Source organism: Lissotriton helveticus, chromosome 9 (assembly GCF_964261635.1).
Source record: "Lissotriton helveticus chromosome 9, aLisHel1.1, whole genome shotgun sequence".
NCBI classification, from domain to species: Eukaryota; Metazoa; Chordata; class Amphibia; order Caudata; family Salamandridae; genus Lissotriton; species Lissotriton helveticus.
The window spans coordinates 38,037,285-38,062,280 of NC_136070.1; the positions used below are offsets into that span (position 1 = coordinate 38,037,285).

Sequence of the window (24,996 nt, forward strand, 5' to 3'; positions counted from 1 at the left end):
TTACCAATGGTGTATCTGACGTTGAGAGCGTTATTTATGGACAGAAAACAAACAAAAGTGCTGCATACCTTGTGAAGTCCCCAATTGGGCTTCTCCTCGGACTGCTGGCAGCCTAATCCCTCTAAATTGGAATGAAGGTTCAGGTTAGTGCGTTTTATGAAGAGGTTACGTTACATGTCTTCTTTATGTGCAATACCGCATTGGTTTTATCTCGTGTGCAGGTTGCACGACTTTTGCTGACGCTGCTCTCAGGGTCCCAGGTAGAGCGGGATCTTGTGTGTGTTCATTAAAAAACATCGAGCTCCACGGACAGTGAAGAGAAACTTACTCAAGACTATGAGTCGAGATAACAGACTTACTCAATTTGGTCAAAATATATATATTTTTCTTTTTGTAGCTGCACAGCTATAAATGTCGTCTTTGATTTCAGTGTTTAAATAGTTATTAACTCATCTCGAGCCCCTTGAAAATCATTAGTTCTCATTAGATCCGACAGGGTGGGATGGTAAATAGCTAAAACAGCTTAAAAAAGCAAAGTGAAAAATGAGGGCGGTACCCAAGTGATAGCAGAGCTTTGGGTAACCGTATTTTCTGGACCCCCAAGATAATGGCTAGCTTGTTCTCACTTCTTTTTCTTGGATGGTCATTTTATGCTTAGCCAGTGAATATTGTTATTCAGACCTGCTGAGTCTGTCTTGAGACGGTGCACCCATCGTTGCTCTTTTTCAAAGAGGATTTTATCAGCATTATGGGTTGTCCCTTTTAGTGTCTCTAGAATGAACCAGTTAAGGTTATTGATTGAGTGTCCTAATTCGATATAGTGGGCAGTCATTCTGGTAGTTTCGCGTTTGCATTTGACATTGCTCCTATGTTCCCCGATCCTCTGTTTTACTTTCCTGCAGGTCATTCCTATGTATCGAAGATTACAAGGACAAGTGATCATATATATATCATGTGTTGTATTACAATTTGTGTGTTGTCTTAGCGTCCAGTTCAATTCCGGTGTTAGTTGTATGTTCTTGGTGGCTGTGGTTAGTTTACTCACAGAACAGTTTCCACAGGGGTAATGGCCTGTGACTAGAGGCATGTTCCATAGCGAACTTGTGTTCTTGTTGATTTGGGGGGCTTTGGGCATGTGTGCACTAGCATGTCTTTTATGTTTCTAGTGCTTCTGTTTGCAAACCTGGGTTTAGGCCAGTCTAGGTTGCCAGAAGTAACGATGCGCCAGTTCTTGTTTATTATTTCTTTGACTGCGTTGCTGACTATGCTGTATGTTGTAACACAAGTGGTGGTAGTCTGTGTAAGGGCCTTAGCTGTTGTATCGAGTAGGCTTTCCCGTGGTTGGTTCTTTGCCCTTTTCTGACACTTTGCCACTGTTTTCACTGGGTAGTCTCTTTTGGAAAGTTTGGAACACAGATCTTTGGCTTGTGTCTTGTATTCTGTTAGTTCACTGCAGTTTCTCTTCAAGCGCAGGAATTAGCTGTAGGGTAGATCCTCTCTGAGGGGGCATGGGTGAAAACTTTTATATTACAGAAGACTGTTCTTTGCTATAGGTTTAAAGAATGTCCTTGTTTTGATGATATTGTCTTTAACGTAGATTGTTAGATCCAGGAAATCCAGTTGTATTTTGTCAGAAGTGTAGGTAAATTTCAAGCATTCATCTTGGGTATTCATCCACTCATGGAAGAGGCACAGGCTTGTTTGGTCGCCTTCCCAGATCACAATGACATTGTCAATATATCGCTTCCAGAAGCGAATGTTCTGCTGGTAGGGGTTGTGGTCATTGTGTATGTATGTTTTCCCGAAATTACTCACATATAGTCCAGCAACGCTTGGAGAAAATGTGCTTCCCATGGATGTACCATGGCATCACTGGTACAACGTCCCGTTGTACTCAAAGTAGTTTTCAGTTAGGGCGAGTCTACAACATTCTAGGATGAATTGTCTTGGTGTTTTATAAGACCAATTTTGCTCAAAAAGTAGCTCTTCAAGTGTTTCCATGGTTTTCTGTTGGGGCAAGCTTGTGTGTAAGCTTTCAACATCAAAGCCTACTAGGAGCATGGTGTCTTCACAGTATGTCTGATCATTGAGTAGGTTTAATGGTCGCAGGTGTCTTTCAGGTAAGTTGGTGTTGTTTGTACTAAATGCCTGAGATATTGGTCAGTAAATTGCGAGAGTGGTTCCAGGACCGCCCCTATGCCTGACACAATGAGGCGGCCCGGTGGTGGTCTCCTTTCCTTGTGTATGTTTGGTAGGGAATAGAAGTAAGGTACCCTTGGTGTTGTTGTCATTAGGAAGTCTGCCTCATTCTTTGATATCCATCTGTGGATTTCTGCCTCCTCTACCATGATTCTTATGGTCTGTTGTAATCTCGGTGTGGGATCAGTTTTTATAATCTTTTAGAATTTGTCATCAGAAATTGTAATACAACACATGCTATATATATGATCACTTGTCCTTGTAATCTTCGATACATAGGAACGACCTGCAGGAAAGTAAAACAAAGGAACGGGGAACATAGGAGCAATGTCAAATGCAAACGCGAAACTACCAGAATGAGTGCCCACTATATCGAACTAGGACACTCAATCAATAACCTTAACTGCTTCATTCTAGAGACACTATTAGGGACAACCCAGAATGCTGAAAAAATCCTCTTTGAAAAAGAGCAACGATGGGTGCACCGTCTGAAGACAGACTCATCAGGTCTGAATGACAATATTCCCTGGCTAAGCATAAAATGACCATACAAGAAAAAGAAGTGAGAAAAAGCTAGCCATTATCTTGGGGGTCCAGAAAATACGGTCACCAAAAGCTCTGCTATTACTTGGGTACCACCCTCATTTTTCACTTTGCTTTTTAAGCTTTTTTAGCTATTTACCATCCCACCCTGTCAGATCTAATGAGAACTGGACCAACACTAATGATTTCCAAGGGGCTCGAGATGAGTTAATAACTATTTAAACACCAAAATCAAAGACGACATTTACAGCTGTGCTGCTACAAAAAGATTTTTTTTTATTTTGACCAAATTGAGTAAGTCTGTTATCTCGACTCATAGTCTTGAGTAAGTTTCTCTTCACTGTCCGTGGAGTTCGATGTTTTTTAATGAACACACACAAGATCCCGCTCTACCCGGGACCCTGAGAGCAGCGTCAGCACAAGTCGTGCACCCTGCACACGAGGTAGAACCAGCGCTGGATTGCACATAGAGAAGACACGTAACATACCCTCTTCGTAAAACGCACTAACCTGAACCTTCATTCCAATTTACAGGGATTAAGCGGCCAGCAGTCCGGTAGTAGCCCAATTGGGGACTTCACAAGGTACGCAGCACTTTTGTTTGTTGTCTGTCCATAAATAATTCTCCCAACGTCAGATACACCATTGGTAAACAAAGCACGCCGATGCTATTACCTTGAATATTCCGGCACTAACAAACTGTCTCAACCACTAGTAACCGGGGGGGTTGAGCCTTAGACAGGTCCGGCTCTAATGCCAACATATACGCGCTTCTTTCTCTGCCACAAACATTAGTTTTAAAGGCGTTCAGATTACCGCCGCCGGGCCACTTATAACACTTATTTCCAGATGACGCAGCCAGACACCCGCCTTTTCCTCAGACACCTACACAGTATTATCACTATTATCAGCAATGCCGAACGAGGTCGGTAAGGCGTGGCAAAGCCAGGTTACTATCAAGACTCTCACAACCTTGAACATTAAGCTACACAGCATGAGAGTGAACACTACCGCTAGGGTAGTCATCGCTAATGTCAGCTATGCAATACGAGCAAATCCGCTTTACAACATATGGTATTACACCTTACCGCTGTAAACCTACTCCATGACATTAGACAACTACTAAGAAGAGAATTACAAGAACTCATACATCTCCCCTCTCTTCCGTACTTTTGAACCTGAAATGAAGACAACAGCATTTTAATGTTTGCTTAAAGAAATGAAGTATTGCCATTTTCCCCAGTCTGCTTATCTTGATAATCAATTGAACAATGACAGACTCCACCAGCATTTTAATACACGTGTTTCTTTTACTATCACTCACTCTCTTTCCTTCTAGGTACCATTGACCTTACCTTCGGAGTAATTACTCTGAGACAAACCACGCAGAATTGGGCAACATCCTTTTCTCACATTTTAGGTCCTGAAGAAAGCTCACAGACCCCCTCAGGGGCATAGACAAGGGCTGAAACATGTCGACCAACGTATTGGACACAGTTAAATAGTGCGGTGGATTCATAATCAATCCCTCACTGCACAAACCACTCCCCCGTTTTTATCTTTATTTTCCTCCCATTACACCAGACAGAATAAATCAGTTATGGCAGTATGTGGAAAGATTTTTTAACATTTCACCTCACTTGAGCACCTTTCACTTACCACCGATTTTTGATCACTACTGTATAAACCAGTGGTTCCCTCCAGGTGGAGGAAGCATACAGAAAGAGACCTGATGATGATGCTGTCACGTAAATAACATAGGCGGAGAATCAAGATAAACCGCCACACGACCTGCCTACAAAAATGAGGGTTTTTTAAGTACTCCGTAGAGTACTGATGGATAGAACACATAGAACCCTGGTTGCAGGTACAAGTGATCCATTCTCATTGATTTTGAATGACTAAAAGGAAGCTGGATCATCGCTCCTTCTACCTCCCCACCCCTTGATCTTGTAAAGCAATACATTCAGACAGGTTCTGTTTGTGCCCAGATTAAAAGTTTGCATACTGGACCCACAGTACTTTTGAGACCATTTCCTATTCCATCTAAACCATGGCATACAATAATTATAGATATTATTGCAGAGTTACCCACCAGTAAAAAATGTCTAAAGTTCTAGTCATTGCTGATCACCTGATGAAAATGGGGCATTTCACTGCATTAACTGGATTGTCATATTCTGAGGAGTCAACACTGACTTTTGCACATCATATTATCTGCATGGAATTCCACGGGTTTTGATAGCAGATAGAGTATATATCAATGTATTTAAAATATGATTGTGTAAATAACCAGATATAGAGGTGTGCCTGTCAACTAGTTATCATCCCCAGACAGAGAGGTAGTCTGAACATTTGAATTAAATTGCTGAACAATATTTTAGATATCAAGCATTATTGAAAGAATAGGATTAGAGTGAGACGTTGTGGGTAGCAGAATAAACATATAACAACACTAATCATTCTGCCACCTTTATTTAACCCTTATTTTGCAAGTATGGTTATCAGCAAAAAATATTCCCGTTGGATTTTCCCTCTTCTATATTAGTGCCTTGAATATAAGAACATTTGAAGAATTTGAAGAAATGTAAAAGTCAGAAAGGGCTTTTTTAGAGGAGCCAAAGCCAGTAATAAATTATGTGCCATTAGTAAAAGAATCCCAGCATACAAATACACAGTAAGTGAAAAAGCGTGGTTACTCACCAAGAACTTTCATCTGAAAAACTTTTTTGAGTTGCAATCCGTGTTTATTGGTCCACTTACCAAAATAAATTATATGACTGTCCATTTAAAATTGTCCCACTCCATGAAAAATTATCCGGTGTTACGTGTGTCTTTGATGAAACTTTGCTCTGCAAAAACAAGCCATGCTCCAAATCCTGCACCAATTCAGGTTAATGCTGAAAAAGAATATGATGTACATAAGATTCTGGATGCACAGATTGTTATATAATAATAATAATAATAATAATAATAATAATAATAATAATAATCCACATTTGTAAAGCGTGACCACATTTGTAACGCGTGAACCATCACCCGTTAGGGTCTCTAGGCACTGGGGGGCATCGAGACGATTAAGCAAGCTATTGCCCAGAGTCACATGGTGCTGGGCTAATCTGCTGGCCTGGGAATGGAACCGTGATCCCCAGATTCCGGAGTCAGTCACCCTGGCCGCGGTGCCACAACTCTCCTCGGTACTTGGTGGATTATAAGGGGTTCGTTCTTACAGAGAAATCATGAGAAGCACCCTGTAAATGACATGCTACTTCTCTGTTAAAATAATTTTACCATCTTCACTCAGATAAACCAGGAGCCCAGCTACCCAGACGTCGGGGTTGTGGGGAGTGGAGAACACTATTACAATGTACTACAGAATGTGCTTACCTCTACACTTTAGTCCCCCACAACACACTACTCTAAAGCTCCTGAACATGTATGTCTTCCAGAGCAAAAGGTGTTGAGCAGTGCACAGTATGGGCTCCATCTGAAAGAAAGTCATGCGTGTTCCAGAGCAATGTGCTATGTTAAACACCTGAGTAACTGCAAGAAGGATTACATGTCCCATTGAGCCACAGGAGTCTTATGAGAAATGGCGATTGTTGCCACCATGTTGAATGCATTGATTTTAGGAGTTTAAAGTCCTCATGATCCATAGCGTTGTTGCGAGACAATTGTGACACAAAATTGCTGCTGCCTGGAACTTCTGTGAGAAGTAAGAAACTCTTCAACTTGCTATCCAAAGAGGTCGACAAAAGACATCTTTTAAATCAGAAAAGTATTTTTGCACCACATTTACAATATTGTCACCAAGAGTCATTCCTGAACATTGCAACCTCTATTTTGCACTTTGTTTATTTTCATCAAGAGCCAACTCTTGGATTGGAAACTCTATTTGCACCTTTTGTATTTTCACCCAGAGTCCTCCATTAGTATTACAAACTATTGCACTTGTTCATTCAACAAGGAGTCATCCAATTGAATTTCAAACTATATCTTGCACTATATTTTTCTCCAAAAGAATTCAGGTTTTATTAAGAACTTCATAATCAAAGCAATTCTTTCATACCAGAAATCAGTGTAATCATGTTGGCATAGAAATGCAGTTAGACAAATATGGTATAATGATACTGATATCTGTGAATATATGATTACCAAGTATGTAGGCGAACTATATAGTACTACTGAATGCCTTTTATATTCCAGTTTTCAACTAGTGTTTTTGAATGTAAGCAGAACTACAGAAGGTTACTGAATAACTCTCTTAAGCAAACAACATCTAGTAATTCAGAGCGTGTTTGCTTCAACTGTATCAACTTTCATTGTATTACAATTCAGAAATGTCAAAACTTGTATACATTTTCATTTCCAAATCAAGTCCCTTTACGACAACTTCAACGGATGGACACCGGACTCCGAAACGACTCCCCCCTCGAACAACACCAGGCAACCCACCATCTCAATCTGGACCCCAGCCACCACCAAAGATACGAAAATGACCATGAAAGTAATCCACTCAGGAGCACCCACGGACCCCTGCTCTCCGCACATCTTCCACATAGCCGCCGCCGCCCATTGCATCTGCACTACAACGCCCCATCAACACCACCTTCGAAACGGGCACCTTCCCCGATGACTGGAAACACGCAGAAGTCAAAACCCTGCTCAAGAAGCCCTTGGCATACCGTTCGAACCTCAAAAACTACAGACCCATCTCCCTCCTACCCTTTGCAGCCAAAGTTACCAAGAAGACTGTCAACATCCAACTAACTAAATTCATCAAAGAGAACTTCATCCTCTACCCCTCCCAATCTAGATTCTGCATCAACCACAGCACCAAGACCGCCACAGATGGTCTACTGATCCTACTCGACCTCTCCGTAGCCTTCAACACCGTCTCCCACTGCCCATTCGCCGCCAGACTCCATGACCCTGGCTTTAATACAGGCAACCACCCCGAATGGCTCCACTCCTTCCTTCACTTCTTCCTCACTGGCAGGACCCAAAGAATCAGACTACCATCCTTCCTCTCTGAACCCACAGAGAACAACTACGGAGTACCTCAAGGATCGTCACTCAGCCCTACGCTCTTCAACATCTACATGGCGCCCCCCCCTCACCACCATCGTCAGACAGCACGGACTCAATAAGACCTGGAACGAGCTCCGAATCAACATCAGATGCGCCCCCTTTCTGAACATCTTCAGGAAGACCCTCAAGACGTGGCTCTTTGACTGAATGGAGCTGCTTACTCCCCTCCCCCCCAGCGCCTAGAGACCCTCATAGGTGAGTAGCGTGCTTTACAATTCCCTGATTGATTGAGAGTGGGAAGTAAAGAGAGTGTTAGAAGGTATATCATCTCCAATACGAGAAGGTAACTTCCAAGATCGACACCTTTACCCTTCTCGTTTTAAGATATCTGCCCTGCTACATTACAGACTAAGCCCAGCAGTGCAACAACATCCAATGCCTCTCTTTCACTCTCTTGTTCTTTTCCCTTTAACCAGGGTTCTTACTTTAACCTGAACAGTATTAATGTGATGTTGGCTGATGGTTTTATGTAGTGTGAACACTCATCTCCCTTCTGTTTGCATGGCCTTTGTTCCTGAAAGTAGTTTCACATGGATGTCATCACTGCATATAACGTAATTAATTCATTCCTACCAGGCAAGAACAATAATCTGTCTCCTTATTTCCAACAATATAACATAAACTGAAATGCAATAGCAATCAAGATGCCAAGGAGGGATGATTCAGATTCAGGAAGCCACAAAGGATTTGTTAGCATAAATAGCCAGACAAACCCAAATACTATTGAATTACATTTCTTTACAAAATATCTTTTGAATTTTATACATGCTAGATTATTGCACAGTGCTCCTTTGCTACAGCTACACAGACGCCTTGCACACCATTGGGGACTTCGTGAAGCAACATTATTGTGATGGCTGCTAAATGAGTCCCAATGTTAGCTCTCTAAGAGCTGAAATTGTTTTTCCCTCAAAATAATCTTGGTTGTAAAACGGGTCATGTAACGGTAGCTGATTATCCAGTATCAATTGGTTATAGTTCTCTGCATGTATGATGATGCTAAGCATGAAACAGGCTCCTGCTCTAGAATTGGCAATGTTTGGTAGATGCAATAATTTTCTCAAGTTATAAAGGGCTGTTGTCTAACATTGTCCATCAAGCAACAAAACAGTATGTTCTGATGCATTAATCATTTGTTGCTTTAATAGTGAATGATCATGTTTGCCACACTTCTGTCATCTTATTAATGTCTGATTTTTTTTGTACTGTTCAGCGATTCAGGTCACTGTGACAGATACCAAATCAAAAGAAACCGGTGGTCAGAGTTTCAAAATGGTCAAAGCGGACCATTTCCTATCGGTATCAATGTTTAAAGAGAAATAAGAGTTGCCTATAGGCTTGGAGGTTATTATGAAAGAACTTAAGTGGATGAAAAGCGTGGGTCTAACTACAAAGACAAAAAAGGACCTAAACCACTTGGACTTGGCAGAAATAAAGAGAGAATGAGCAATAGCAAAGCTCGAATTGGGAATTTGTAAGATTTGGCTCATTCTCAGGAATTTTTCAAAATAAATATTGAGTCTTGAGTGAAGCAACTGCAGGTGAAAAGAACTGGAGAACAGAAGCAGAAGGGGAAACATAAGGATCTTCAAAAAATGCAGAGAAAGATACTAACTCGTGTTGAGGTTATGAAGACTTGGGTCAAATCCATTGTAGATCTTAGATAATTAGAATTTTAGAAACCGATAGGGCTCATCAGGGCCCTACTCGCCTTTTCATGAATAATGCACATCGTAAAGCCATAATATTTAAGCCACTACAATATATAGCCCCTCTGTAAACCTTCTACAAGTCAACAAGAGCTTTTCGCTCAGCACTTCACCAATGAAAAAGCTCCAATGACAAAATCTTTTTTTTTAGAAATGTGGCTTAATGTGACAGTGAAGAACATAAAATATGTTACATTGCTCCATGCAGATTCCCTAATACCTACAATGGATAATATCATGTGTTTATTGATCAAAAATATCCTAAATCATGTGTGGAAAACAAAATCAAAGAGGAAGTTGATGTCTGGTAGGTTACTTAGGTAGTTTCTCTGTGCTGTATGTGCTTTTACATGTAAAGAAAATCAGATTATTTTGAGTATTGAATACTCTGACTATTGCTCATCCACACTCTGGGCTGTTTGTCAATTATGAAAAAATATCAAATACCCCTCTCCTTGCTTTGTAGAAAATATTGTTAATGTGTGCTTCTTGTTATTAGCATAGCAGTTTATGGTGGGAATTTTCTCAACAAAATGCTTTATGTCAATAGTTTTGAAGAAATCTGTTGGGTGTATTGATGTTTAGTATTCTAGTATGGGCATATTTGAGCTAAATCCGATAATTCAGTCTATTTTGCTTCTCCCCTTCCTTTCTTTTTCTCTTTCATGTGCTGGACTCTGGATGGCAATGTGTTTAGTGGGTTGTGCCGCAGCGCCGAGGATAGCAAGTTGGTTGTTTGCTGTGGGAGGGAGCACTTTTCCTGGCTCTCCCTCCTCTCTGTCATCTTGCACGGATTGTGTGTTCTCCTTTCCTGAGGGGCCCGGGACGCTGCGCAAGGTTCACGCGCACTTAATGCCCCACGGACTACACCTCCCAGGAGTCACCCTGAGCCCACACCTGCAGCAGGGCTCAGGCACCGCCCCCCTACCGACGCCTTAAGACCCTTCGCAGCACCCGCTCTGCGGGTGCCGCAGCGCCGAGGATAGCAAGTTGGTTGTTTGCTGTGGGAGGGAGCACTTTTCCTGGCTCTCCCTCCTCTCTGTCATCTTGCACGGATCGTGTGTTCTCCTTTCCTGAGGGGCCTGGGACGCTGCAAGGTCCGCTGCGCAAGGTCCACGCGCACTTAATGCCCCACGGACTACACCTCCCAGGAGTCACCCTGAGCCCACACCTGCAGCAGGGCTCAGGCACCGCCCCCCTTCTGACTACATAAGTTTGACCATAGGGCCTGGGAGCGCGCGGGAGAAGCCCGGGACAAGGGCGGGACCATCTAAGGCCATCACAGGCCAGAAGAGGTCGGGTCGGGCCACCCCCCCTGGCCGTGCAACAAAAGGAGGTAAAGACTACACTTAGCCACATCGTGTCTAGAGACATTCTCTGTCCCTGTAGGTGCCTGCTGCTGTATACGTGCTACTTACATCATGACATGCAAGGGGGGCCGGAAGAATTCTACTCTGACAAGGGACTTGGCCAAGGGGACGTTGGTCCACTATTTAATCAAGACAACACCACCTACTGATCGACAAACAGTAAGCATCAGTGATTTCTCCCCCCCACAGACAGTCACCGCACTACAAAACCTATCACTGCTGGAGGAACTTAATAGTTTATGTAAATCCAAGTATGCTGCTGTCGAGTCGACATCAGAGCAATTTAGTGCATCTATCTGCCCTACAGTCATCACAAGTCCCCAGTCCAGTATATTTTCCCCACCAAATGGAAGTCTCCTGGGTACTCCCCTCTGTCCACCCGCTATAGGCAACATGAATCCCATAATGTCCCTTCCGGACCTTTCTGGTAAAAGGAAACGACTTGTGGATACACATACAGGCAGCCAAGCAAAACAGCAAAAATTCAATCTGATCCCTTCATTGCCTATCACCCTTTCCCCGGAAACATGTAAGGATCCCGTGAAACTGTTAGTCCCTGCATTCCCTACCTCACCATCCCTGTTGGCCAGATAGAAACCATGATCCACTCTTTGATATACCCCCTGATAGAAAGAATGAACATTCTAGGGGATAGGATCGCGGCTATAGAGGAAATGACTAAGACAAACTCGCTACTCCTATAAAGTATGACAGGTTCCACTCACATACAGCCCTTATGCAACACTGTAGTGCCTTTAACAACTCCCCAAAGTCTTTAACAACTCCCCAAAGTAATACTGACCAATACCAACCAGCAGCCCCACGTATGTTAACTCCACCCACCCTGAAAGTGCCCACCAAACCTATAATAGCACATAGCTCTTCCCTCAAAACTGGGCAGAACAAAGAAATTATACCACCCAAAGGGTCACTTCCCAATCCAGGGAACATGCCACGAAAACCAAACCACATACAATTACCACCGGAGGCTGTCCCGTTTGTGTGCGTCCTTTCTGGAGTGCCAGTACTTACAAATGGAAAAACTGAAAGTCAACAGGAACTAAGAAATAAGGCACTGTTCTGGTTAACAAAGAATAGACCCCTGCCTCCTGATATCGATGGGAGAATACGAAGTGTTAGAAGGGTGGGTTGGCTAGGCCCGCTTCGAAAAGAGATACCTGGCGATCTGGTGTTAATAAAGTTTAGAAATAGCAACGTTGTCCCATACCTCCAGACCTGGCAACCGCAGATAGGAGATGGACCTATACACACCTGGGGACTATCTGACTTTTATCCCAGAGTATCACTCCTCCCCCATACAAGACCAACGAAGAGAGTAACTTTTGGTTGGACTGAAACGGCTCCTGGGTGAGGGGTGTTAATATCCAGACTTTGACTTGATATACTCCGCAATGATCTATTTGGTACCTGATCTCTCTTAAAGATTTTATGCTACAATGTTACTTGCTGTGAAATGAAATGAAATGTAATGGTGTATATATATTGCAATGTGCTTTTATGATTTTATATTTCAAAATCGAATAAAGCTAATCGAATCGAATAGTGGGTTGTGAGGTATTGGACGAGTAACATTAGCAGGTGTGATTGACTAGAAACTAAGAATATTGGTTTACAATAGTAGTTTGAAAGTACAATTTTCAGGTAACAGTGTGTTTATTGTTATTCATTTGTTAGCTCAATATGTTGTCAACAGATACCAGCGATATTAATAATCTTGTGGCTTGAAGAAAGATCTTAGAATATGGTGGCAGATTGAAAGGTGGCATCTCTCCTACGTACGATACCAGACCTTTTCAAGAGGCATTGCATATGAAAAAGAAATGGCGTTTACTTTTAAATTAAGAGCTTGTAAGAGTGACAAAGAATAGTGTTGGGTGTGGGCCAGACTCAGTGAGGGGCTGGAAGGTGTTGTATTTTTCAATATTAATGGCCCCACTCTGGTTTCTCAAGCCTTTTGGATAGGCTTTAGAATTAATGTCTCCATCTTACCCATATTAGTAGCCGGTGGCGACTTTAACTTGGTACTTGATTTTGGGCCTAATTTAGATCTCGGTGGATGGGTTACACAACAGTGACAGATATCCCATCCGCTGAACTATAAATCCTGTTATATCCAATGGGATATATATTTCAGCGGACAGGTTATCCATCACCCTTGTGATGGTGTAACTTGTCTGCTGAGATCTAAATCAGGCTCTAAGTGCTAGACAAAGTAGATGCAGGATAACCAACCATACCTAATGTTAAAAAATAATTGCCTTCCTTATGTAAACTTAGAAATGTGATTGATCCACGGTGGTTACTTTGCCCGCAGGACAAGAGCATGGATTCTACTGCTTGTGCCACTAATCTTATTCTAGATTAGATTATTTGCGGCTAAATCAAAATATGTTACAATGTGTATAACTAGTGATAATTCATCCCATGTGCATATTGAATCAAGTATGTGTTCGGATGCAGACCAGTTTAACTCTGTATGTTTTGAGATGCAATTTCTGGAGATTCAATAGCAGTTTGCTGAATGACTCAGAAATCAATCGATTCACAAGACTCCTTACCGTAATTTTTCAAGAGAAGACGAATGGTATCACTGAATAAGTTATGATTTGAGATGCAATGAAAGCAACAATAGAAGTTTATGTTTGGGTATATCTACTCTTTGAAAATTCAAAGAATAATATGATAGCTAATATTGAAAAAGAAATACAAAGCTCAGAATGAGTTCATATTGCTTTCAAAGACAAGAATGCCTAATTAAGATGAAAGTCTGTGAAGCAGGAATATAACAAACTGCTGTCGTTTGGACAGGCTATATGATTCAATGAGACAAAGTAAAGATTGCATGTGGGGCTAATAAATCTGAAAGATTTTTTTTACTAATTATGTAAAGAATAGAAGTTCCAGAAACCACATACAGGCTCAATGATAAGAAGGGAGAAATAAATACCAGAAATTAAAGGATTGTAAAATTACTGAAGAATTATTACAAAATTCCTTATGGTCTTGAAGTCAACCAAGAGCAGGATACGATTTACAGATAACACCAGACAAAACATTTACATATAATTGAAGAGGAGGAGAAAGGCTTCTAGAGTCAACCAACTGAATATAAAGAAACTCAATGAGTCATCTTCAATCGGCTGCAGAGCAAGGCACCTGGATCGGGACCAGATGGGCTAACAAACCTTGTTTACAAAGCTTTAGCTCAGTCCTATCTCACGCCCTAGAGAAGCTTTTTGGAACATTCATTAATAGAATTAAAGTAGAGGGACTGGCAGTTGATACTAAAAGCATGTCAAATCTTAAAGAAGGTAAAGATTATTTAGAGACTGCCAATTATTGCTTGTTTGTCTTAACCCCTTCCATGCTCATGACGAGCTCAGCTCGTCATGCAGTACACTGCTCGTGTGCTCATGACGAGCTGAACTCGTCATGAACAATGGGAAATCTGGAGTAACAGCACTCAGGGGAAATTGCCTTAGCACTAATGTGGTTAATAAATACAGATTATAAATGTACGCTCAGTATACACAAAGATTCTAGCCACCAAACTACTAGGGACGATTGACAAATGGATTCATCCATCTCAAACTGGTTTCCTAACAAAATGGCTTTTGAGTTTTCATACTGAGCAACTGGGTCACATAATAAATGCAGTGGCAATCATGCTAGATGCTGAGGAAGCATTTGAGAGGTTTTGTAGAGATTCTTGACATCCACGATGGTCAAAGTTATTATGGAGAAAACTTTTGTTTATATGATTATGGTACTTCATTGACAAACTAGAGCAGCAATAAGAGCTAAAGAGCTAATGAGATACTGTCAAAGTATTTCGGTTTTGTTGACCATACTAGTTGCCCCATTTCGCCTCTGCTATTTATCTGCTATTTCGCCTTGAGTGATAACTAAAAAAAAAAGATATATATATATAAGGAACATTAGGTATCAAGTTTTTGCCTCTCCAGATAATGTCATAATATTTATTTCGTCTGTGCCATCTTCTATCCAGGATGTACCAGAATGTATACAACCGATTCCGCAATATCTGGATGTATTCACTTGAACTGCTTATGTACACTATCAATGGTTGAGTAATTCTGGTTGGAATGGAACAAAAGGACATTAAATATCTGGATTGATGTTTCATAACAATATGGGAAACACAGTGATACAGATTGATATTGGTGGTCCAAAGAGTTAGTGATGTTACTGATAAATGTTCTACAACATTTCAAAGCTGATGGGGAAGGAGTGAAGTAGTAAAACTACCTATCATTCCAATTATCGGTTATGCATTAGGCATGTTACCCCAAAGGTTCATTTCATTCTCTTTTAACTATATTGAATGACCAATTTTGAAGTTCATTTGGTCCGGTAAAAGATCATTTATAGCATTGTCCAAGCTTGGACTTTACAACAATCTAGTCAGGGTATGACTGGCTAGGTGGGATGTATAAAATTCAAAAGGTATTTGGGAAACAAATGTAATTTAGGAATATTTGGACCTTTTGGGCTATTTTATGCTAGCAAATCATCTTTGTGCCTTCCTGAGTCTGAAGTAGACCTCCTTGACATCTTGGTTGCCATTGCAGGTAAGCCTGTATTATATTGATGAAAAGATGAAGTCAAATTATGTTCTCATAACTGGTGAGAATTCATGAATTACATTAGGAGATGAGACAACTTCAATCTAAAACTTCTTTCCAGAACTAAAATCAGTGCAGATATATTTTAGAGCAAAAGGAATGCATGCATTTAAAAGATTAAACCCCCTTGAAAGAATCTCTACCTCCATTTCTGTGGCTTAACCCTGCATACAACTGTTTACATGAAGCATTACTTGCTATAATTATTCAAATGTTCCTTTTATTGGTCACTCCTATTTCCATAAAATTACTGCTTAGAAGATTTTGTCTGTTACTCTCCCTCCCTTCTTCTTCCTTTCTTTCCAGCTTGCTTCTTCTTTTTTTTTTTATTGCAGTCCAAAAATTACTATACAATAACATAATACATCCATAAAAAGAGAATAACTTCAGGCATAAAATTTAGTATTGCAAGAATAAATAAGTAGTTTACAAAGCATTGAAGAATCAGGGACAAATACAAACAACAAACAGAATACTACTAGCTTTAAAACATGCATAAGGCAGTAACCCCTCGTAAATTTAATCAATGTATGTAACCCACATTTTTTTTTTACTTCCTAAGCCCCCCAACACGTAGTGCATAAGTGCGTTCACTTCTCTTAACCACTCTCATCTTCTGAACCCACTCTAGGACAGAAGGAATCAGATCAGTACGCCACCTTTGCAACAGCAGTGATCTTGCTACAGCCATTGCAATATACAGGAATTTAACCAAATGGTCAGCAAGGAAGAGATCTGGATCAAAACCAATAATAATTAACAAATCATTCACTGCTAATCGAATACAACATTCAGTTTACAGATAACAAAAAATGTCCTCCCAGAACCTCTGTATCTTAGGACATTGCAACATAATGTGGGACCAATTAGCTGTAGGATGGTTAATACAGCGAAAACAATGCGCTGATTGACTAGCATACATTTTCGAAAGAGAAAGAGTGGTTCAATAAAGTTGCCATTTACTAAAAAACAACATCCTACGCCAATTCGCACCTCTTAAAGTACTGAAATTGAGTTTGTTAATAACTGACCACATGTTTGCTGAGATTTCTAAGTCTTCATAGTCAGACCATTTTTAATTGCCTTCTGTCCAAGATCCGGGCCCCTAACTAGAGCTAACTACTTTTTCCATGCCCCCGGTTTTCTGCCTGGCACGTCCTGTAAAAGATCATGGACTAGCTGGTGGTGTTCGGTGATTTGAGACACATCTAATTCAGCAAGTAATTTATGGAAGACGTTATATGACCCCAGAATAATCAAGTCATTAACAATCAATTGCGACATTTCGGTCATAGTCAACCATCTTCCATTCCTCAGAAAATCTGTGACCTTACGAAACCCAGCTGAAGCCCACTTTGCTATAAGTTCTGCGGACTGTGCAATACCTGCCAATGATAAAATGCCAGGTAATATAGTGGCTGAGTTAATTACTGGGATGGAATATCTTTTATAAAAGGCCTGTCGTTTTAAAAAAAGCCATTGAAGGCACTTATAGTGAACCATATAAAGTGCTAAGTGTAATACGTGATGAATGTTTTGCCCACAAAAAAGTTGTAAACATAGAATCTACTTGGGTAAAAAAGGAGCCTGATAAGCTACAGGGGATGGTTGAAAACAAGAAATTAAACAAGGGAAGAACAGACATTTTAATCAAAGCCACCTGTCCCAAGATGGATAAAGGAAGAGAATTCCAACGTGAAAACAATTCCTGAGTTTTCGAAGGAGCGGTACAAAATTCAGGTGATATAGGTCCCTGACATTTTCAGAAAAATATACCCCTAGATATCTCTTAGGTTTAGTGTTGACACAAGAAAAAGAGTATTGGGATGGAGATCCAAATCTGCTCCACCACATTGTAAAATCTCGCTTTTCTTTTTATTAATACGGTACCCACCTAAAACTTCGAAATCCTCAAAGACCTGAAAAACTTTAGCCTGAACCTCTATCTCAGGTTTAATTATTAGCATGATATAGTCGGCGTATAATTTCAATTTTGCCATAGTTTGCGTTGGAGGACGAATATCAACGCAATTCCTTATTGCTCTCGCCAACGGTTCGATGAAGAAAGCAAATAAAACCGGCGATAAAGGGCACCCTTGCCTTGTGCTGCATTTTACTTTAACCTGCCTGGACACCGATGTGTTGGTAATTACATTGGCTTCAGCGTTACAATATAAATTACAGATCAGGGCCATGATCTTAGAGGAAATACCAAAATGACCTAGAATCATCAACAATGTCTCCCACACAACAAGGTCAAAAGCCTTCTCTGCATCTAATAAAAGGACTAAAGCGGGAATCCTGCGAGTGTCAAAATAATCCAATTCCTCAGTTAAATAATGTGTATTGGTGGCTAGCTGCCTACCTGCAATAAAACCATTCTGGTCCGGATGGATCAATTGCGCTGCGTGTTGTTTAAACCAAATTGATAACAGCTTAGTGACGATTTTGTAGTCTGAATTTAGCAGCGTTATCGGACGGTAAGAGTTCGGATCTTCACTGTTCTTACCTTTTTTCAGAAAACTAACTATGTTGCCTTGTCTAAAGGATTCTGGTATTGCCCCCCCCTCCAACATAGAGTTGACTAAACTAAGAAAAAAATCTGCGACAGAGCTATAAAAAACTTTTACAAATTCAGATGGAAACCCATCCGGGCCACATGCCTTCCCATTTGGCAGATTCTTAATGACCTCCCCAGGCTCTTCCTCAGTAAAGGGACTCGCCATAGATAGTTTTTCTATTTCCGAGAGTGTCAGTAGACCATTATTAAGCAAAAATCTTTTCAGTGAGGCCATATCCACCGACTGCTGTTTGCCATAAATAGACCCATAATGATGTAGCATAATTTCACCGATTTTAACTGGGTCATCTGTACGAGAGGCAGTTAAGGGGCATTTTAACACGTTTTATTAGAGGCAGCCTGCTCCCTGGCCTGCCAGGCCAAAAACCTACCCGTATAATTACTCTCCTCATATGTTTTTTGAAGGTATTGTTGAAACAAGCATTTACAATGCAATGGTCTCGGCATTATTAAAGGTAGAGCTATTGGCATTGCTCATGACATTTTTTTTTTTTTTAATTCATAAATAAATGGCATTGTCATTTACATTGCCAATAGCTTAATCGTTAAATAAATGGCATTGTCATTTTCAATGCCAATAGCTTAATCGCTCGCAAATGCATGACCTATTGCATTTACACCCACACAGAGCCACACACACAAAGCCACCCACACACACATACAGAGCCACCCACACAGAGCCACCCACACAGAGTCATCTACACAGAGCCACCCCCACACAGACAGAGCCACCCACACATAGAGCCACCTACAAAAAAAGCTATACACACAGAGCCACATACACAGAGCCACACACACACACAGAGCCACACACACAGAGCGCCACACACACAGAGCGACACACACACAGAGCGCCACACACACACACAGAGCGCCACACACACACAGAGAGCCACACACACACAGAGTGCCACAAACACACAGAGTGCCACAAACACACAGAGTGCCACACACACACAGAGTGCCACACACACACAGACAGAGCCACACACACAGACAGAGCCACACACACACAGACAGAGCTACACACACACAGACAGAGCTACACACACACAGAGCTACACACACACATACAGAGCTACACACACACAGACAGAGCTACACACACACAGACAGAGCCACACACACAACAGTAGTCAGGTCACTAAACATTGTGAACCAAGTTTGATAATAAATATCCCGAACTGCAAACAGTGCCAGCAGTAGTCTGATTACTGAGGAAAATGTAAAGAACATGGATCCTGTTACATGGAGGTTACCAACCCAATTTTCAAAGTGACAACAGTAGTCTGATCACTAAACAAAATGCACAAATACTTAATGGTCAAATGATACGAACACAGCAGTTAGTTAAAGACAGGCCTAACAAAACGATCTCATTTACAGTGGAACCGGGTACCCGCACAGTGCAGCCCTTCACTTACATCAAAATCCCCCGCATGCCGCGTCCAGTCGCAGATACGAATCCCAGAAATGGAAGCCGATCCCCGTAGTGCACACGCCCACCATTTTAAAACCTCCCGTCATTAATATAGAAAGCGGACTGGACGCGGTTAAGAATTTAACTTCCTCGCACAGTGCTTCAAAAGCAAATCGGGCATAGAAAATAATAAGATTTCTCATAATCGGATTGTAGGAGAACTTGAAAAATATATAGCGGTATAGCCACACTCAAAACTCTCGCATTCCGAGGACTCCACGCCTACCCCAAACAAGAGAGGAGCGCTCCACACGACCACGTTTCTCCGAGGCGAGGCAGAAATGCCTTGGAGAAACACACGGTCATTTTGCGATTCGGGGGCGTGTTTTTAGCAGTTGAGTGACGGATGACGTCACAGCTTAAAAACTGCAAAAAACACGCCCCCGAATCGCAAAAAGACGGGGCTTGAACAGAGTGACGCCCCTCTCCTCCAATGGCTGGCCTCCATTTAGGAAGCCACCCAATGGAGAAGAGGGGCTGGTTCAAGCCCCACTGTAGCCAAAACATAAAATCTCGGACTCTGCCCACTGCTTACGCAGTGCGACGCAGGCCAAGACCTAAAAAGGTTTCACTCTAAGTATAGTAATTTGAACTAAGATCACGTTTAGCCTGATCCAGCTGACGCTGGTTAAACACCGAGGGGTTGTTAAGGAATACAGAATATGACACTTGGACCTTCTGCACCAAGATTCTCTTATTTTCCCTGATTTTTTTTATTATATTCTGCATCTTTTCCAATGATTAACCCCCGGATAAAGGCCTTACGAGTGTACCTGATCACACTAAGTGGTGCAGACCCACAATTTCGTGACAAAAAATCCTTGATCTCTGTCCCAAAGAAACCCACCCATTCCTCTTCATTAAAATATTGTCTGTTCTGTGACCAACTTTTAAGGGTCCTGGCACAATCTCCTACTTGTAGCTCGAGGACCAAAAAAGCGTGATCAGAGAATCCATTCTGTAGGAAACTCTGCTGACTAAAACACAATCTCCGAGAGACCAGAAAAAAATCAATACGTGACGAAGTACGGAATCTGCCTGACCAGCAAGTATACGCTGTTTTAGTTGGAAAGGCAACACGCCATGGATCATCTAGACCCAGGATTTCCCATAATGTTGCATAGTTCTTAAGGATTTAGGTTTCAGCTGTTTTTTAGCCCGTGCTGAAGAGTCGATTTTGGGATTCATTAAAACAGTGAAACCACCCCCCCAGAATCAACTCGCCCGATGTCTGAATTAGGGATTGAAACAAATCCTCGTGAACCTTGGGGTTATCCTCAACTGGGGTGTATATGCTAATAAAAGTTATAGGTCTCAGTCTCTGTCTAAGAGTGCAGGTAACCCAGCACCAGTAACCATACTCATCTTTATCAGAGTTAACTACCTCTGCCTGTAGTCTTTTACTTAAAAATATTGCTGTCCCTCTATGAGAGGCTGAGGACGAAGAGAACCCTCTATAAGCTGCCCAGGACCTGAACATTGAAAAATCTGCCAGATTTGCAGCTGCTATATGGGTCTCTTGCAAAAGAATCGCGGCCGGGCTTTCCAATTTAATCCATAACTCAATTGCCCTAATTTATTGTTGAGACCATTAACATTAGAAGAAACCACTTTCAGCATTTCGTTACTAGCCATACTTAAGGTCAAACCAGAACTTAAACCCGCTAAACAACCTACCCAGAGTCAAACTAACAAATGGATGTATAAAAACCTGAATGAATTTGCAACACCAGGACTTCATTTTTCCCCTTATGCTCTCAACCCCCCCTCGTGACCCCTCCCTCCAAAATGTGGCAAACCCCCCACCAACCACAATAACCACATTTCACCCCCCCTCTAACCTGGGAGTCATGTAATTACACCTGAGTAATCCTACTCATGACTCCCCCAGCAATTCTTCAACTTTGTTGAATATTGATGAAACATGCAAGCAAACGTACATTAAAGGGGGTAAAGCCCCAGTTATGATCAAATAAATGTTTTAGCAAAGAACTCGACCTTACATTGACAGAGGCGGGGGAGACTCACCCACCTAACCCCACAAATTATAGCAATGACAGTGATCAAAATACTACATCAAGCAAATGCTTCTAAGCCCTGGACCCCTGCGAGATCTCTTTTAATAATTCCTGGGCTTCCTCCAAATCGGAGAACATGAAAACTTTGCACTTTACCAAGACTCTCAATTTAGACTGCTAGGCGATAGAAGCTTGCGCCCCATTAGCTTTGACTAGGTGGAGGATCTTCACAAATTCCTTTCTCCTACGTGCTGCCACAGCAGTCATATCGGAGAAAATACAACATTTTACAGTCTCATTCACAGCAAACTGTCTTTGCTGGATTGCTTTAGTAAGTATTCTCTCCTTTACGCGATAATCAGCAAACTTTAACAGTATTGTTCGAGGCATTGTAGAGTTGGGAAACGGGTGGGCAGGAACACGATGAGCCCTTGTGATAGTGAGATCACCCTCGAACTCTGGGATAACCCTTTGTTTAATAAATTAATTAACCCACAGCAGGGTTTGGGAGCCCTCGATCCCTTTTGGAATTCCAACTATCCGGAGATTAGATATCCGGGAGTGATTTTCTAATTCCTCCAGTTTGTTCTCAAGGAGATTCTTGCTTTTGGCCACAGCTTTGGCTTCTCCCATTACGATAGTCATCTGGTGCTCCAAAACGGAGATCCTAGCTTTAGCCTCCTGGATTCTAATAGGAAAACTTGACATTGACTCTTCACTTTTCTCTAATTGTTGATGAAGAGAAGCGAGTTCAGCTTTCTGAGTTCTCTTCAGCTCGCGGACTTCCGCCAAGATTAAATTCAACATATCTTTGATATTCATCTGAAATTCACCAGCTACCACCCTGTTTGGACTGCGGAAGACGTGGTCTGCAGCGGAAGAGAAATCCCCTGCCATAATCTCTTCAGGAGACCTCGAGCCAGTCAGGGGAGCCAGTTTTTGAGGAGAAGCATGAAGCTGTATCAAATTCTCGGTTTGAGCTTGGAGAGACAATGATATATCGGGGGACCTAGAGGCGGCAGCAGACTGACCAGGAATTTCTAATATAACTGGATGCCCCGCCTGACTCCTAATCTGAACAGTCGTCGAAATTAAAGGGGTAAGCTTATCCGGACTAGGAGTTTGTCCCACGGATGTCTCCATGATTGTAAGAGAGTCGGCTCTCAGGCTACCATGCGAATTATTCTGACTCATAGAGGCCAGGTCTGCTGCTGGTACCGAAGCTAATGGTATTATAACAGGTGAGGATTCCATAAGGAGTTTTGAAGCTGGTCTGGAGCTTAAAGAGGGAGATTGCAACGTAGCATTTTTCAGAAATAGTGCAAATTGCTTTGCTTGTTTTACTTCTTTTGTTGCTTTCACCTTTATAGGTCCTTCGGACCCTGCATTATCCTGCGGAGATGATGCATGCATAACTGTAACAACGTTCTTGTCTGCCACGTCCGCCGTGCCCACCTGTTCCCAAGATTCAACAAAGGAAGGATCTTCCTCTTCCGAACTCTCTAGTGTAGAATCAAGTCCAAGTTGATTGGGGGCCTTCTCTTTGCTGGCCAATCGGGCTACCTCCTTTGCTTCCTTAGCAAGGGCTCGACGGGTTTTAACTTTAAGGCTAGCATTAAGCAGTTTTCCCATTCTTGCTGCTGCACACTGTCCTTCTTGGTAGATGGGGGGCAGCGAAACAGTCTATCCAGCTTCTCCAAATAACAACCTCTAAACACCCTGAGCCGGTACAGTGAGCTGCTGACAGTACTATAACAAGTGTAGCAGGTAAGCTGATCAGTATACTGCTTACCGCTGTTGTTGCTTTTCTGCAGTTTTTTCTGCCTTTGTCACTCTAACCCCTTCTCCCTGTAAGATTTAAGCAGAGGCTGAATCCCATAAGTAACTGACGATGGCGTCTGTGGAGCTTCAAGGCTCTGCCCACCGCCTACCGCCACATAAATGAGCAGGAACAGGAGGAAGAGTACCAAAAAAACACTGATCACTGCTCACAAAATAGAGCGGAATACATTCCTACGGCCTGCTGTGCAGAACTGCTGTACTGTTACTTTTACTGCTGTTTCTCTGGAAGCTCACAGTGCATCTGCAATGCTAGAGAAAACTGCTTGCCGGAACTCCAGGGCTTTAGAGCTCTTCTTTTTCCTGCCAGCACAAAGTTAAGTAGGTGGAGATGCCGGTGCTTAAACCCGGGACCTCGTAAAACAGAAGCGCTAGCTAACGTTTCTGGGGAACGCCGATCACTCTCCCCGCTCTTCGTGAGCAGACAGACCTCCCGAGCAGACAGCGGTATCTGTAGTGCTTCAAAGAAAACTGCCGCCACCGCTCATGCCGCTGCTGCCTTTCCTGCTGTTTTCCCCACTTTGCCTTTACACTGTTTTGCGCATTCGTCTTCTTGAACCAAGCCGAGTTGCTGCCTCTCCGTGGTGTCAACGATCCGCTGTCTTGCTTCCCTGAACTTTCCTTGGCCTTCAGGGATAGCGTAACCACAGCCAAACAGTCAAAGAGGCCGCTACAGCCCCTGCAGCCTCTTTCTCCTCACCTTTAGCGGGCTCCGTCCAAACCCGCTCGGGGAGCATAAGTGCTTCCGTCACACAATGCTCAGACGGTTAAGCGGGGGGAAAGCACCACGGAAGTGAAGAGTGACACTCAATCCAAGGCACAGCTGTAAGCCGTCACACAACAGGGCTTACAGGACCGAGAACGCCAGCCTGCCGCACGCCAGCATACCGGGTCGATCCACCATTGCTGGGGGCGGGGCAAGATCATCTGTGGCTACGCGGAGGCGTGGTACTCCACAGCCAGACTTTGATGATAAGGGTCCAGCTTGCTTCTTCTTTGTTACATTGTTAGTTACAATATACTAATAATGCAGTTCTAATTGTATGTATATGTGCTTATTGATCAGGGTGCTCTTCTGTTATCGTCTTACGGTGACCTCTATTATGTAGCCTAAATTGATCAATTAATTCATTGTTATTGCTTCTTTGGGAGATGTGTGATGATGAGGCATTATGGGAAGATTTCTTTGATTTGTACTTTAATTGGAAGAAATACTTTTGCTCTAAAACAACTTTAAAACTTTCATGTTCCAGTGTATATATTTAATGGATTGGAATATTTATTCACACACATACATGCATACTAACACACATACACTCACAATTCAGTGAAATCAAATTTGAAAGGGAAGTCTTGGTTCATACCTAATGGGGATCACAAACTCAATGCAAACCCCAAAACTAAAGAAATTCGCCATTTATCATGGGCAGTGCAACAGAAACTGGCCCCTAATGCTGTGCTTGTTGACTACAAAGGCCATGTGCTCAACATGCCCACCC

At 42.1% G+C, this 24,996-nt stretch overlaps 1 long non-coding RNA gene across 4 annotated transcripts in view; it reads right to left on the reverse strand.

Moving 5' to 3' along the window:
• LOC144782605 (uncharacterized) overlaps positions 1-24,996 on the reverse strand; it is an 834,782-nt gene that overhangs the window by 519,343 nt on the left and 290,443 nt on the right. For all 4 annotated transcript variants that reach the window (XR_013601169.1, XR_013601170.1, XR_013601168.1 and 1 more), the window contains exon 5: positions 5,506-5,642. This is a non-coding gene — a long non-coding RNA (uncharacterized LOC144782605). The remainder of the gene's footprint in view (positions 1-5,505; positions 5,643-24,996) is intronic.